This window comes from Ictidomys tridecemlineatus, chromosome X (assembly GCF_052094955.1).
Source record: "Ictidomys tridecemlineatus isolate mIctTri1 chromosome X, mIctTri1.hap1, whole genome shotgun sequence".
Taxonomy (NCBI): Eukaryota; Metazoa; Chordata; class Mammalia; order Rodentia; family Sciuridae; genus Ictidomys; species Ictidomys tridecemlineatus.
This window is the reverse complement of record NC_135493.1, coordinates 94,878,149-94,896,098: the sequence shown is the minus strand read 5'-3', so window position 1 is coordinate 94,896,098 and position 17,950 is coordinate 94,878,149.

Sequence of the window (17,950 nt, the reverse complement as noted above, 5' to 3'; positions counted from 1 at the left end):
ACCCCAGCCCCCATTCTCTTTTTTCTGAAGTTACTTTGACTTGGTTTTCAAATCACTCATGGCATCAAAACTAACTCAGACAAGTTCCTACTTGGGTCTAGTTCAGCCCTAACATTGTGTCCCTGTCTTCAACCATGTACACCCTGACCAGGTCCTTACCTTAATTTTCTGCCTATTTCTCTGGTCCTCCTAAGTCTGTGGTCTTATGTTTGGAACCAGCCCTTACCTCTCCATTCTTTCTGAAAATGGAATAAGAGGCAAAGGTTCCTTTCAGAAATAAGAGTGCTATCCCAAGATACTAACTACTTCATATTTCTCCCCTGAGTAACCTAGAATACCGAGGCAAGGAGAAGACTGGCAAATGGCATGATCTGAATATGGCAGAAAAAATGAGACAGATGCTCGTTCCACTGCTTTGAAAATCTGTTGGTCACAGGATCTGGAGAAGGAACTCAAATTCTCACAAAAAATAAAAAAAAAACCACTGGACAAAATGTGTAATGTATGCAGTTTCCAAATGTTTGATCTGTTTGTGTCATGTGTGGTTGCCTTTAGGTAAGTTTGGTGCAAAGTTCCAAATAATGACTGTTTTCTAACATGTCCCAGAATTCATACTGTTAATCAAGCAATGTTTGCCTATTTTTATTAAATAAAAGCTGTGATAGGAAAGAAATGATCCTGCATTTTAAACAAAATGAAAGCATGGATGGGTGGGTAGGTGGATGGACAGATGGATAGATGGATGGATTTTTAGAGTAAGTGAGTCAAAAAAGAAAGCATTCAAATGACTGTTTTTCTTTCAGAGAATTTGTCGATGGAAGGTCAGTACTTATTGATACGATACTGCTGTTATTCTCAGTATCTCTAGAATTCCTACTTTGAAAGACAATCTTCTTAGGTTGTTCAAACTCTAGTTTGGTGGCTTATTAAGACACCCCTCCCCCTCCTAGTGTTGAAGGACTGTTGAGGGCTGACCTTAGTCACAGATTAATTCATCTTGGTAGGCGTCACCCAAGCCCCCATAGATTGATTTGTACCTTCCAGACAGAATTTGGGGTTAGCATATTCTGACCTTCTGCTGGATATCGCCTACATTCTCAAATCTTAATGATGGAAAATTATTCTGTGTTTTTAATGATCAGTTTCTCAAGTCACAGTCTGACCTGTTGTGAAAAGCTGTTCCCTGCAAACCAGTAGCCATGCAAGAGGTGTGTAGGAATCTGGCGTCCTTGCCATCCCATGCTATTCTCTCCAACAGCTTCTCTGCCAAAAAGTGGTTGCTAAACCATAAAGTGTTTTTGGGAGTTAGATTTTTTAAATATTATAGAGAAATAGTTGATTCTGGGTTAGATAGTTAGGAAAAGACAAGATGAAGCATTTTTATGCTTCAAAAAGTCTTCAAAAAGACTTTTTGAAGCATAAACATACTAAAAAAAATGGTGGTGGGGGGGGGCTGGGGATGTGGCTCAAGCGGTAGCGCGCTCGCCTGGCATGCCTGCGGCCCGGGTTCGATCCTCAGCACCACATACCAACAAAGATGTTGTGTCCGCCGAGAACTAAAAGATAAATATTTTTTTAAAAATTCTCTCTCTCTCTCTCTAAAAAAAAAAAAAAATGGTGGGGACATGTCCAAAGGACATGGGAGCCAGCCAGATGGGGTATCTTCTGGACATACTTGAGACACCAAAATAAATAATGATGGTAATGGCTTATGGATTAACTTGAATTAAAATTGAATTTAAAGTCCATGACTCCAGGAAAGAGATCTGGGGGAGGAGAGAGGGGAGAGAAAGAGAAAGAACTAGGGATTGAAATGAGCAAACTATCCGTTGATGAATATGTCAAGATGAACCCCACTATTTTGTATGACTATAATGCACTGATAATTTTTTTTAAATCCATGAGTTCATATTAATATAAACAAAGCTAAATCAATAGTGAAAAGAAAGTCCTTCCGTACATATAATACCAGTCAATAAACATAGAATAAATGATAGACTTAGGAAAAATCATCATTTTGCAACCATCAGAGGAATGATTAATTCAGGTGAGAACCCTCAGTGGATAATAAAAACAATTGGGTGAAAGTTTGCTGGGGAACCTGATATTCACACAGTCTCAAAATGCCTCCTATGATTACCAATTAATTATGAATGTGAAAATGATGGCATTACAGTGGAGAAATCTGGCAGGCACCTCCTTAACAAGCAGTCAAGATGAGCATCAATATTGGGATGAAGTGACATAATGTGCCCCCTGATAAGATGCACTGAGAAGAACTGAATGCTATTTCTGGGCTGTCTCTGCCAAATATCCACAACCTGAACTTGAATGTGAGAAATACTCTACAAACCTACATTGAGGGACATTCTACAAAATGTCTTTCCTGAGCTCTATGAAACTGTCATGAAAGACAAAGAAAGGCTGAGGAGCTAGTCTAAAGCAAATGACACTAGAGTCAGGATCACTAAGTAGATCAGATTCAGCATCAGAAACAACAAAAAACGCTAAAAAGGACAGCAGGAAAAATGGCAAATTTTACATATGGATTATAGGTTATATAAAATTGTATTGAGCTGGGCACAGTGGTGCACACCTGTAATCCCAGCAAGTCAGGAGGCTGAGGCAGTAGGATCACAAGTTCAAAGCCAGCTTTAGCAAAGGAGAGGTGCTAAGCAACTCAGTGAAACCCTGTCTCTAAATAAAATACAAAATAGGGCTGGATATGTGGCTCAGTGGTACAATGCTCCTAAGTTCAATCCCCAGTATTCAGAAGAAAAGAAAAAAGATTGTATTGAGTTTATAGTTTCTGAATTTGATCATTATATCATGTCTTTAGAAGAAAATATTCTTGTTCCTAGGAGATACATACTGAAATTTTTAGGATAAAGGGTCCTGATCTGCAATTTGTTCTTATCAAAACAATAAAAATAGTCCATATATGTATATGCAATGTGTATATGTATATGTGTATATGTCATCTAGATAGAATGATTAAAGAAATGTGGCAAAATTTTTGGCCATTAGGGAATCCAAGTGAAGATGTGGAAGTTCACTCTACTATTTTTGACACTTTTCTGTTACATTTTATTTTTTCTAAAAAATGAAAACATGCATGCATGTGCGCACACACACACACACACACACACACACACACACACACACACACACTTTAAAGGTCCCCAGCAGACAAATGCAGTGACCTGCTAAAGACCTATGTACCTATGTCTGTCCTGACCAATATGGTACCACTAGCCCCATTCATGACTATCTAAATTTAAACCTAAGTAAAATAAAATTGGATGCAAACTAAAATTCACTTCCTTCTTTAGACTGGCCACATTTCAAGTGTTCAATGGTTGCATGTGATGAGTGGTTACTAGACTGGACAGACCAGACATAGAAGTTCTGGTGGACCAGTGTTGGAAGGCAAAGAGCACAATCTGCCTTTGCAATTTATTAAATGACCTTGAATAATTCCCTTCACCTCTCTGAGCTTCCTCTTCCTTATCTGTTTGATGAGAAAAATCACAGTTTCTTTGGTGATTTTGTGTGAGAGAGAGTTGGGAGCCAATGTTGTTTATGGGAATGCAAAAGACACATCAGTGCTCTGCTCTTCTTGTGAAGTCAGTTCCTGGGTTCCCCAAAAGGAAGCTGACTTCTCAGTCAGTGTTTAACCTTGAAGTTAGGGATCCAGCTTGACATGACTATAGCCATCTTGGTCATAACCGCCATCTTGCTCACCAAGTGTACTTGGCACGCACCCCAAGCTATAGAAGAAAAAATGATTGAGGTATTCAGCCAAGCACATATGCCAGCCACTGATGTCCACACTACTTCTTAACTGATGTTGGACATTTTAATAGTTTTGGAGAAAGACCAGGTTCAGGGCCCACTTTTGTCTAGCTTAACACATAAACCCCTTTCTCCTGCCTTGGGGTGCAGGGATCCACCTGTCTTGCTGTCACCCAACACCTGCTTCTGTCAATAAGTCCCCAGTAAATTTCATTTTGTGCAATCCTTGTTCGTCTGCTGTTGTTTTTTGGTCTCATGTCACCTTCCTTTGGTGGTATGTTCTCATCCATTGGGAACAGGTTTTTCTGAAACACTGGAGAACTGGTCCAACTTACTTTCCCACCGGAATCCCTTCACTGCTTCTCACACACCTGTCTCCATCACTCTTGTTCCTGTGTTGTTCTCATCTGTCTAGCTCAGGACTGATTCCCTAGTCCTGCCTATGTTTGGCATTTAGCTTGGGAACTCTATGAGCAGAACCCCACCCTAGTCCTCACCTTCCTGGTGTTGCTATCCCATGTCTCTAATGTCAAAATCCACTCCAACTCAGTATTGATGGCATTCCTCAGCTCCCTGGAAATGCAGTCACTCCTCAGCCCAACCCATGCATAACTGTGTTTGGCTATGGTTCTTAATGATGCTGCAGATACTTTAATGTGTGGCCATGACATACATTTAACCCCTGGATCAGGTAGCAGTAATATTTCTTGATTTGTTTCCCAGACTAACTCCAAGTTGTCCACTGCAGTTCCATTAAAGTCTGTGGAACTTATGGTCACCTTATACAACACTAGGGAGTTGAGAATAGCTCTACACACTAGTTCAATCAATCTCTCTCTCTCTCTCTCTCTCTCTCTCTCTCTCTCTCTCTCTCTCTCTCTCTCTATCATATTTTTGGAAGAAAACAACTGTAACAATGTATTCTACCCAGTATGTACTTATTACAATGTGAAATTCAAACTAAGCCTTCAAGAAATGGGGCCCAGGCTCTTTCCCCTTGAGTCTTAGCAGGCCTGTGATCATGATAGAAGTGTTGCCCTGTGACTTTTGAGGTCATGAAAAGACAATATCGCCTCTGCTTGGTCCTGTTGGAATGCTCACTTTTGGAACCCAGCCACCATGTTATGAGGAAACCCAGGCCACGTGGGAAAACCACATGTAGGGGGTGACAGTTCCTACTGAGCCCCAGCCAACAGCCAGCATCAACTGCCAGACATGTGAGTGAATGAACCTTCAAATGATACCAGCCCCCAGCTTTCGAGCTGCCCCAACTGATGCTTTGTAGTACAGAGAAAAGCTCTCCCCACTGAGCCCTGCCCAGATGGCAGATTTGAGAGCAAAATTAATATTGTCATTACTTAAAGCTGCTATGTTTGGAGGTGTTTTCTGTTACTCAGAAGTGGATAATCAGAACACTGCCTGATCAGACTGCTCTGCTGTCTGCTAGCTATAAGGCTACAGCCATGCCATGGGGCCATCTTGCCTGGCAATCTCCATGCCTGGACTCCAAATGCAGACCACAAAAATCCCACTGTCACTGATTGTTTTCCTTGAAGTCTAACCATGTGCTTCTCTATGGGACAGATGTTTCTTTTCCTGTCTGGAAGGAATTTTCTCTATATCAAACCTCTTCCTTCCCAAGAAAGCTACATGCCTTTCCCCCCTCCTCAGGGCCATAAGAGCAAATGAAATACTGGGAGAGACACTAACATGCACACAAAAGAAGGTCCTGAGATATTTAACTTGCCACACAAGAATCCCAGTAAGTTGAGGAATTTGTTCCAGAACCCTCATCATCAAAGGGGGAAAGACACACCATAGAGGGCAGAGGAGAAAGGCCATACCTGCTTGACTTTGCATGAGAGGCATTCTAGATATTCTTCATACATTATGTAATAGACAGATAACAGATATAGAAGCCCAGACCCACAAAATGCCTTCATCTTCTTGCCTGGCCAAGATCTATTTATAATATTTTCTCCACATGTGGAAGGAATACTTTCTTCACCTTCCATTCCATTTCCATATGCTCACTCTCCTCACCTGCAGGACTCCCAGAGCTGTGGCAGCTCCTCCCTCAAAAGAAACCTGCAATAATTTTATCATTTCTGGCAACAAATCCATCCTCACAGTGAGTCGTCCTCTGACATTTATAAGGATGTGGATTTATCCAAACCAACCCTATTTGCATAGTCTCATTCATATTCTCTGTCATTATAATTGCTAATAATGCTGTGCTTGAAAATTGCAGAAAGCTTTGGATCATTGTAGCAGACACTTATTGGTGTGTCCATCCAGTCCTTGTCCCCTGAATGCTGCCCATCTCACACACAGGTTTGCTGCCAATGCACACAACACTTATGTCTTTTCCATATGACTCCACATGTCTGATCATAAGTGACTTTCCCAGGGACCAACACATGATAGAAATAGAGTGAGATTCTTTCTTCAAAATATGAATGGGAACATCCAGAAATGAAACATTAGTAGTTGAGTTGTATTAGTGGCAGTATTATGGGTGGGAAGTTTTATGGTAGCATAGACAGTGAGTTCTGATGTCCTGGTTATTGCTGGGAAACCTCAATAGTGACCCAAAGTGTTGGTGTGGACTCTCTTCTCTCATGAAATATACTGATAATAAATAGAACCGTCAAGCCCATGGGGTAGCAAATGTCCTGTCTGAGTTAGTTTGAGTTCCCCCAGAAGCAGATCCTGAGACAAATTTCAGTGAAAATGGTTTGTTTCAGAAACATCAATAAGGAAACTATGGAAAGATGAAAATGGAGATGGAGATGGGGAGATAGATCTGTTTTTAAGGAATTAGTTCACACAAACATGGGGCCTTTCAAATACAAAATCTTTGGGACTAAAGTCTCAGACAAGAGTTGATGTTGCAGACTCAAGTCCAAAGGCATTTTGGAGAATTCCTCCTTTCTCCTGGGATCTCAGCCTTTTTCTCTTAAGGCCTTCAATGGTTTGGATGAAGCTCACCCATATAATGAAGTGATACATATACTGCTTTACTCTAAGACCTCATCCAAAAACTGTCATCACAGAAACATCTAGAAAAGTGGTTGACCAAAAACCTGGTAGTATGTACTAGCCAAAATGACATGAAAAATTGACCATCAGTGGAAATCAGACAGAAGAGGAAAGGCAGCCAATAAAAGGTCCATCATTCAGCAAATTATCACTCTGAGCAACCATGACATAATCTTGCTAGGGAATTGTGGGAGATAGTGTGGAAAAATACATCTTAGACTTATTCTGCCTGGGGGGCCAGGGGACTGGAGAAATCTGGGAGCAAGCTATCTCCTTTTTTGGAAAAGGAGAAGAACATTTACCTCACAGACCTGTTGTGAAGATTAGGAACAGTAGATATGACTTAGACTGGGCTCCCTGAAGAGCAGAGGGATTGGGTTATGGGTAGTTGTTTGTTTGTTTGTGGGAGGCTGAGTTCAGGGAGCAGGAGACAGAGAAACAGGGGATGGAAGAGAAACCATGAAAATAATAGACTACTGAGGTCTCTGTTCTAGGGAATGGGGAGTGGATTCCATCAGAATTTTTGAGATACAAAGAATGCCTCCTAGGATAGTCTGCCCCAAGCACAAGAGGCTTGGGGGGGTGGTTATTCCCCATTAGTTGAATTGAGTGTCCCCCTAGTAGGATAACCCCTTCCCTGGTTCTGGGTTTTGCTTCAAGGCTGAGCAGATTCTCACAGCTTGATGAGGGCCATGACATGGAAACAAATGGAGATACACCCTGGAAGCATGAGATCAAACACTATTTTAGTGTGACTCTGAACTCACAGCTGAGTCCATTTCTGCTGGGGCAGACATCAGAAGTACTTCAGGGGATGCACCCAAGTCATTTGTTCTAGTGTCTGAAGTGCTCGACCCTTTACAAACGTCAAAAGGGACACAATTGAAAAGGTAAGTGGACCAAGATGGGAATGTGGAGAGAGGGGAGCGCTGTGCACTATGGGTAAACAGGTGCAGCTTTTCTGAAAAGCAGTTGGGTTTGGCTTGGTAAAATTTTGTTGGCATGTGCCCCATGATCTAGTGACCACCCTCCATCCCAGATGGAGAGCCTAGAGGATTTGACCCGTGCACGAGTACACAGGTGAATCTTTATAAGAATATACACTACTGACCTATTGGTGACAACATGGAGGACAGTTGGCCACAACGTGGGTGTTCTTCCTTAGGGGAATGAGTTGGAAAAACAGAATGGATGCACTATGTGACACCATGCAGCTGTAAGAAATGACACACAAAATCCATGTGCAGCAAGAACTCAGTAGCTCTTTGTGACACTGCATTGAGTGGAAAAAAAAAAGGTAAGAAAATGAATGAGATCTACAATGTGGCATGATTATGGAAAGTAAGATCCCACTCACAGAAAGGCATGGCCTATTTTACAAGGATGTCTGTATGCATGGGGGAGGGGAAATGAAAGGGAGGATTGGGGCTGATGAGGGTGAGACATATGGGTCATGGAAATAAAATGCAAGCTGAGTCCTGCATGGACCCAGGTTCATTGTGTGCTGTGAACTGAGGAATAAATTAGCCACCTCCCTGTACCCAAAGCCTACATAGATAGATATTTTCTAAGTAAATAAAGTGCCTAGAACATGGTAGGTGTTTAATAAATGGTTGCTAAAAATGTGGCTGTAGGACATTTGAGCAATTTTCCACAAAGATGCAAGCTACCCATGTCCCCTTTAAACCAGAAAGCAGCAAAAGAATGACTTTCTCCACTTCATGCATCAAATCTAGGGAGATGGGTATTGGCTGGGTGGATTCACCAATTTGGATGGGGAAAAGTAAGATGATGTGTTTATTTTTTCCTCACTCGCCAACCGCAACTCAGCCATGTCCATGGTTGTATTAGTGATATCAGTGAGTTTATCACCAAAAGATGTCAGAGATATTTTTACATCACATTATAGTTGTTACAGGTATCATGAAATATGCTTTGCACTACTTGGAAATTATGGTAGTTATTAGATCTGCCACTAGATCATATTTAATGCATTAATAAATGGACATTTATCATACATCTTGTTTCTTATATTTTTGTAACTGTATTTTAATATCATTGGCTTCCTTTGTGATCCTCTGTATTTTATTTCTTGTATTTAAAACAATTATTCTGAGAAAATGTCCATAAGCTTTACCAGAGAGCAACGGGTCATCCAGCTGGTGCCAGTGTCAGAGAGACTTGTCCCTCTCAGTCCTGTGGGGACAGGGAAGGAGAGGACTAAAGAAAAGGAGGGAGGTGGGAGGTAAAACGAAAAAGAAATGGGAAGATAATTTTCCCAGCTTTTTTACATCACTGAACTGAACTTTACTTTTAATAAAAGTATTATTAATGGAAATGGCATGCTCATTATTTTGCATTTCGGGGATATTCAGAGACATGGTCCCAGTAATTATTTGATCTGGGCCAGTCTGGCATGTTCTTTTATTCTGAATATGGTTGAACCAGCATCTCCTGCTCCAGGGGAAGATGCAGACAATCCCCACTCTCTTCTTTCCCTTGCTTCCCTGGCACCACTGCCCATGAAGCCCAGAGTTCATGCACTGAGCCAAGGTGACCTGACTCTGGTATGGAAAAATGTTCTGCTCCCATAATTGCAGTGTTTACATCCAAAGGCCTCCCAGAGATAGGGGCTTTCTCCTCTATCCACATTTATCCAAACCTGGGTTTAGATCTGGTTCTTCTAGAGACAGACCCTGATGCTGAACATGAATTGCAATCACTTTATTTGGAAAATACAGGAGCTACCAATAAGGAGGTGGACCAGGGAGACAGACAGGGAGGGCAGCCAGTGGCAGGTGTGTTATCAATCAAACTGCTGCAGCTGGTGACTCGGTCTCAATCTCTTAGGGGAAGCTCTGGGTAAGAAAACAGAGTGCATGCCTCCAAGTTATCTTGCCCAGGGGGTGAGGGAACCAAGACATTTATACACCAATCCCCAGAGTCACCGGTTGCATGGGAGCTTCTCCCAGGAGATGTTATTTCTTGGGTGCTTCTGGCTTGCACAGGCAAAGTGGACATTCAGAGTTTTGGGAGAAAAAAAAAAACCTTGGGCTCAGATTGCAGACAGTTGCTGCTGGTGGGGAAGAGAAAACAGGGGAGCAGGCAAGAGATGGTGGGTTCCTGTTAGAATCTGCTACAGACCTAACGCTTGCAAGCCATCTGCGACCTCTCCATCTAAGAGTGTCCACCTCCCTCTGATTCGGTTGCCCCTTCTCTGCAAGAGGCCACCGCTCTCCAAAGGCTGCAAATAGGAAGCCTGTGACGGAGTTCTTGAGTATAGTTTGTCTGGCCCAAATAGCTTTTAAAAAAATTTTATAATTGAACCAACTTTTCAAATATCACAAGGTTTCATATGAAAACATGACCTTTAACAGCCTGTGGGCACACTCCCATCCTCTTGGTTGAAAGGTTTTTTTGTGTTGGTTTGGGGGGTGGGGTTGGGATGTTTCTTTTTCTTTTCTTTCTTTTTATTTTATTTTATTTTTATTTTTGTAGAGGACAGTTCCTTTTTTTTTTTTTTTTGCCATTTCACATATTTGAGAAGTGCAGGATTTGGATTTAAAATTTCCACGTAGCCTCAGCCTGCCCTGCCAGAGTTTTTGAGTGGGCTGCTTGCAGGAAAGACCGGGCCATCTGTTCCCAGCGACAGCAAGGGAGCATCTTCCTTCCTCCACACCTGCTCCCAAACTCAGGCCCAGGGACATTTTGCAACCCAAGAACAGCTTGCGTCTATCCCAAATATGGGACCCCAAATTCCTCCACTCTTCGCCACATTCGCCATCAGTTCCTTGCAGGTTTCACCCAGCATGAGATGAATCAGCTGGCTAACTCCAGCTCCAAGAATCTTTCTGACTGCTGGGTTCCAGCCAACCCCCAGAGGCCACTGACTGTGCCTATCAACAGAAGTGGGACTCAAGGGCTCTCAGCCCATCGCTGAGCTGCCCTGGGAGTCGGCAGCTGATGACACAGGCTGCCCCTGATTGCCAATCTAGATAGCGCCTTGGAACATCCCGTCCCCGGTGATGCCCTCAACACAGCTGTGATTAGTCTAGTCTCCCAGGCCCTCGAGAAAAACCTCAGTGACTTTGAATTGTAATGGGAAAGCCAGTTGAAAAGGGTGGAAAGTCTGAATCCGGGCTCCTTTTAAGCAAAATGAAGTTTGACTCATTTCCCATGCATGAAATAAAGACTAACAGGACAGTCAGAGAGCCATTCTGACTTAATGAATGGATAACAATCGTTGATTGGGCCACATTTTTAAAGAACAGAAACGGGTACTGTCAAAATGATTTTCAAGTCCTTAGAAGCAATTTCAATTCTTGACTGAGCTGGGAGTTGCCTTTCCAAACATGCTTGAAAAGTGGCTGTGGCATCAGATGGCTGGGTATCTGAATCCAGGCTTTCCCATTCGCTAGCTTAGCTGTGTGACATTGGGCACACCTTGACCTCTCTGTGCCTCCAACTCATCACCTACAAAATGGAGAGAATAATAAGACCGTCTTCATGGAGTTGCTTTGAAGATTAAATGAGACACCCACCTAGGGTGTTCCAGACAGTATTTTGTTGAGAGTCGAAACTGAGTAAACATTATATATTATTGTTGTATCATTATGAATGATTTTTTTCAAGGATAGTGCCAAGATTAACATCAGTTCTGGTTCTTTGTGACAAAAATAAATAAATCTGAATTTCTGAATAGTGGGGGCTGAATGGATGAGCTCTTACCAGCCAGCGTCTTGCTTTTCTCCAGTCCCTTGTCACAGTAAATCTGATAAGAAATTCCGGGGCTATGCTCTCAGCAGACAAAGCTGCTGTGGGCTGCTCAGCACTAACTGTGGCCAGAGGTTGAGAGGAGGGCAAGAGGCATCTGGTTGGGGTAGCAGGGCCTCCTCGGGGCAGTGCCCACAGGGCCCCGGGAATTTGTGCAATCCACAGCCTCCCAGCATCTCCTTGCTCATTCGCAGGTGGAGGTGAAACAGCAGAATCCGATTTTTTTGTCACCTTGCGAAATTATGAGACTCCATTCCAGTTGCGTTTGTATCATCAGAGCACAACGGACACGTGGGGTAATTGCTGTTGCTGGGTTACTCCTTGTAAGTTCAAACAGTTTCACATGCTGCATGACAATATATTTGCCGTGACCTGGGTAAATTAAAGCAATGCTTCCTGCCTAGGTAGACTTTGACGTGATTCAGTCCATCTGCTTCTGATGAAAGTCAAGCAGGAAATCAAAACGCACACGGCTTTGCTGACGTTGGGTTCCCCTGCCTCCCTCCCTGCCTCCCTCCTCCTTTCTATCTCTTACCTCATTTCTTCTTTTCTATGTTTTTTAAATCTTTTTTCCCCTGTCTTTTTTTTTTTTTCACTAACAGGAGAAACACCAGCTCTGGGCCACTCCGTGTTGCTGGCACCAGACCCTTTCTCCATGTGTCCACAAATCAGAGTCCTGTGTCCAAACATAGGACAGAAATGTGATCAGGGCTGGGTCGAGAAGGGATTGGACCGTCTTCGGCATCCCAAATCTCCAAGATGCAAAGGTAAAGTCAGACTCTTTCCTTAAAGGTTAAATTTCACATTTTAATTGCCTCATGTGCAGGCTGCTGGGAGCTGGGACTCCGCGGTCGCCTTGGCAGCCCTCCCAGCTTGCAGGGGCTTCCCGTCTCCCGCCGATGCCTCCCTCCTCCCTCTGGCTCCATGAAAATCAAGCGCCAATCAACAAACACCAAGGAGTTGGGCAAAAAGTGAATCTTGCAGTGCTAGGAAGGTCGGATCCCTTGGAGCCCTTTGTGCTTGTACTGAGCAGAGCAGGCACGTGTTCTAGTTATTGTCACTGCATAACAAACCACCCTAGACCTGCTGGCTGCAAACAATCACTGGGAATTGACTGGACTCAGTTGTACAGTTCTCACATGGAGTCTCTCAAGACAGCACAGTCAGATAGAGGTTGGGACTGGAGCCCTCTGGAACCTCAGTTGGGCTGAATGTCCATGATGGCACCTACACAGTGCTAGTGGTCACAGATTATCAGCCAGAAGCCACATAATGTCACTTTCTCCAAAATCAGTTGGTCAAAACAATCAGAAGTCTACTCAGCTTCAAGGGGAAAGGGCATGCATGTCACTTCTCAATGGGAAGAGTGCCAAAGAATTGGGGGGACATGTTTTTAAACTGCTATAGTGTTGTAAAAAAAAAACACTTAGTTCATTTTATTTAGCTTCAAAGTCCTGATTCTGCTAAAGTCTAAAATGCCAGCTTGTCTCTGCTACCTACGTCAGCATCTGGAGGGGAAAGTGGAAGATCTGAGGGGAGAAATAAATGCCACCTTTCATTTCCTATCTTTCCATCATCCTTTTAGGACTCAAGCAACAAACTAGAAGCACCTGATATGAATGTAGCCTGAAATGAGTTTCTAAAAAATGGATCTAATATTTTACAAGTTGGAGATTTCCCATAAAACCGAATTTTCACATCTCTCAAAGAATCAGATCTAGTAAGACAGCCTCAGTATTCCCCAAGGCAACAACAGCCTGCTGCCAAAAGCCTCCTTCAGAGAGGACTGTTAAGCACCAACTTGCCACAGTCCCCACCCATCCATATTGCCCTTAGCACTGAGACTGGGTAGCAGTAGCTGTTTATCAACATGACTGCAGTGGGGTTTGTTTCTCTAATTTTTATTTTTATTTTAGACAGAAACATATTTCTCTGGATGCCATGTTTTTATCAAAATTGGGAAAATATAATACTAAACCACATATTTGACACAAGTTTTAAAAAAAGGCATTTTTATCAGCACAAAAAAAAAAGAAAACTTCCTATGTTGCTTTTAAATACACACCAAAAAGGATCTGCCTGAACTATTTTCCCTCCCTTCTCCTTTCTCTTTCCTCCCCTCTCCTCTCTCTTCTCTTCCTCCCTCTCTTCCCCCACTCCCCACCCTGTCCTCATCCTCTGTCTTTCTTTTTTCTCTTCCAATAGTTAGCAGGAGAGCTGATCAATTCTTGTTAATAACACTGAATTGATTTCATGTTCAGTCTTATGCTATTACTTGGGTTAAATCAGTTTTTCTCTCTCCCGCTGTTTGTCTTTTACATGACAGCCAACAAAATAATGAAAGATTTGGGACCTCAACACACTGTCTCTGGTATAAAAGACACATCAAACACCTGCAGGACCAGCCTAGAGTGATCTCCCAAATGGTGCAAGGTGGTTGCTCTTCCAAAGGAGAGGTCCCTTCCCATCCCATCCTGGGCATGGCCATGTTTATTGTCCCAGGTCAGAACAGACCACTACTCCACAATAATCACTCCAACTGATTCAAAGTGCAGCCAACACCAACACGGTAGACCATCAGTCTTTTGTCGCACAACTCAATCCTGCTCACATTTGGTGACTGACATTTGGCTACAAAGTCCAGGCCCTTGGCCTTAGAGGGGCCTGTCTCCTGTTCATTCTTGGTGTGGGATTATTCTGTTCCATCCATCCACCACTACCAGGCTACCCTTTGATGGATTCCAGAATTCTCTTCTCTCTTCTCCTCCTCCTCCTCCTTCTCCTCCTCCTTCTCCTCTCTGTCTCTATCTCTATCTCTGTCTCTGTCTCCCCTCCCTTCCCTGGAAACTTAAGTTCCATTTGTCTTTCCTGTGTACAGTTCCCCTGATAGTCATTTACCCTTGGTTCATCTATTACAGTGACCCTTTACCAATATCTATATCCTTTAGCAGAAACAGCAGTCTTAGAGCATCTCTCCTGAATTCATTTGAGGAGGAGGGGTCTCTAGGAGGGAGCCTCAGCACATCCAAGTTCACAGTAGTCCTAAGACAAGAGAGGGTCTGAGCTAGAAGAGGGATCTAATAACTATGGGGATTCTTCTCAAGAATACTCAGGCTTTTTTCAGTGACACAGCCACCAATGCTGGTTCATGATGAGCCCCTGTGAGACTCTCTGAACAGAAGGGCACCATCCTCCTAGGGTCTGGAATCATGCAACTATAGCCATTGGGTACTGAGAGGAGGAGGAGGAGCCAAGGTAGTAGTGTGAGGGCAACTGAAGCTGCTTTGCTTTCTCCTTGTCAAGAAAATGGACAGGAAATTTCCCTTCAAGAATGTTCCAATTTTTTTTTTTTTGCCAGTATGGTGATGTACACACACACCTGTAATTCCAGGGACTTGGGAGGCTGAGACAGGAGGATCGTAAGTTTGAGACCACCCTCTGCAACTAAGTGAGGCCTTAAGCAATTTAGCAAGACCCTGTCTCTAAATAAAAAATAGAAAGGGCTGAAGATGTTGCTCAGTGGTTAAGCACCCCTGAATTCAATCCCCAGTACCGAAGAAAAATCTGATTTTTTTCTTTTTTTGAAGGAAACATTTTTCTGAATTGTTTCCTTGGGGCAACCACTCAGCTAAGGAAGAAGGATGCTTTCCCTCGGAGCTCAGCATACTACTTTGACTCCTAGAGCAGGTGTGCCCATGAAGCAATGAAGCTGATTTCTGAACTTACGTGAAAATCATCTTGCATATGTATGTTTGCATGTGTATAGATGTATGTTCCTGGGTGTGTGCAGGCACACATGTACAGGGTCTTACTCTGGACACGTGCATGTGTTTGTGCCCATGTGTATGCACATGAGCACATATGTTCATGTGTCCATGATTGTGCGTGCATGGGTGTTGGCACTTGTATGCCTGTGTGTGCCGGGGTTGTGCATGCTCAGACATCACAACAGACAATCCAAAGGGAAACACGAGGTGACCTCCCTACTCTGCTCCTCCTATAGCTGAATGCACACTGGTATGGATCACCATGAAAACCAGAGGCAAAATCATTCCATATGTCCACACACCCAGCACTGGATGAGGCTAAGTCATAAGGGAAGAAAATAAGACTGTCCTCCAACTTTACTGCCCCCCTGCCATAGAGGGTCCCCAAGGCCAGGTGTCTGTCCCTGTGCCCCTCCTCCCTCTGCTCAGAACCTTATTAGACTTTGTGATGACACCATAAGTCTATATGTTTTCTACTGATGACATAAAGAATCTAAACATTGTGAACTTGACCAAGAAAGAAATAATTCACATTGAAGATTTGAGACAAGTCTTTTAAATTCTCTGAGCTTCAGGGTCCTCATATGTGAAAGGAGGACAATAATATCCCCTTCCCCAAAGGAGAAAGTGTCCACATTGCTGACTAGCACATGTAGCCTGTTCCATGCGCTGACACTGGTGGGGGTTATTATGGTTTGCATGTGAGGTGTCCCCCTAAAGCTCACGTGAGACAATGCAAGGAGGTTCAGAGGGGAAATGATTGGGTTATAGCCTTATCCCAATCAGTGAATTGATCCCTGGTGGGATTAACTGAGTGATAACTAGAGGCAGGTGAAGTGTGGCTGGAGCAGGTGGGCACTGGGGGCGTGGCTATGGGGTATGTATTTTCTATCTGGAGGGTGGAGTCTCTCTCTGCTTTCTGATCACCATGTGAGCTGCTTCCCTCTGCCACCATCATGTTCTGACTCACCTCCAGCCCCGAGGAATGGAGCTGGCTGTTTATGAACTGAGACTTCTGAAACTGTGAGCCCCAAATAAACCTGTGGCCATCAGCTAGCCCTCCTCTATCCCCCGACACCTTTCTCAGTTCCTGTACCTTCTGAGAGCCTTTGGGGATTCGATTGCCAAGACTGACCCCTCAGCCAAGCTTGGGGCTTGAGGATCAGCAGTGGCAATGGGGCAGACCATCTGTCCTTCCACTTCTCCATGTGGCATCCTTTCAGCCCCTTCCCTGGGCCTGCATCTCCATTCCTTCCCTGATATCATAGTGTGGGAGCAGGATATAACAGGGACTTCTCTATGAGACTGTCACGTTGGTTAAATGAGTGGCTATAGGCACCTCCCCCAAAACCCCTGCCCACTGCAGTTCATGAGAGGGGCTGAGAGGACAGACCATCTGCCCCATTGCCAGTGCTGGTCACCCTGCGGCCTCTCTAGCAGTCAGGGTTTGTGGGCAGTGTCTTTCAAACCAAGTTACCTTCTACAGGACTCATTTCTCCCCCCAGAAGCTCCTTCACCCTTGTCCCCTCCAAATCCTGGGAGCCTGATCTTGTCCCTCTTTCCATCCTCTCTCCATCTCTTGCTATCACAGTCGTGATTCCCGCCACCTTTCCTCCTTCCCAGTGCTGTGGACAGGTGGTGCTGCTACTCCTAGCCTGGGTTGGGGGGACAGGGCAGGCTCCCAAGAATTACAGTGCACTGGGGTGGGCGGGGCCTCAAGTCTCTGCAGGGCAGGCTCTCATAGCACTGATAGGAGCATTGCTCTGGAATCCCCTGGTCATGGGCTGGTAGCAGGTGCAGGGGAAAGGCCCTCCATACTTGCACATCTGTATGGCTCTCTGCAGGCAACCTGCTTCCTTTGATTGACAGCGCTGGGTGACAGATATTTGTGGTGCAATCTCTCACTTGCACCCCTCTTTCAAGAGCCAGTGTGTTGAGAAAAGTCTAGTGGTTGAAACTGCAGGCTGAAGGACAGAGTATCTGTTCAGGTCTGAGTCCTACCACTGCTCAGCTGTGTGCCCTGGAGCAAGCTACTTCACCTCTCTGTGCCTGTGTTTCCACAATTGTAAGTGAGAATGTTGCAGGACCTTCTCTATGGGATTGTTGTGAGGATTAAATGAGTTACTATAGGAGTAGGACATCATAGAACCCAGTACATCTTAGGTGCTCAATACATGACAACTATTGTGTGATTCTTTCCATGCAGTTGGTACTGGGGATTTAACCCAGGAATTCTCTACCACTGAGCTACTTTTCAAGCCTTTTTAATTTTAAGACGAGGTTTCAGTAAGTTACCGAGACTGGCCTTGAACTTAATGATCCTCTTCCATCAGCCTCCCAGCCTCCTGAGTAGGTGGGATTACAGGTGTGCGCCACCATGCATGGCTTGTCATTCACCTATTAACCATTCACTTACTCCCCTTATTTTGGGAATACAGACACATGGCCCCTGGAGCACTGTATGACATTTTAGTTCTCCCCAACTTTCCATGCTCACACTCTGTGTCTTTCTTTCCCCCTTTACTGAGGTTGACAAATTGACAAATAAAAATTGTATATATTTATGGTACACA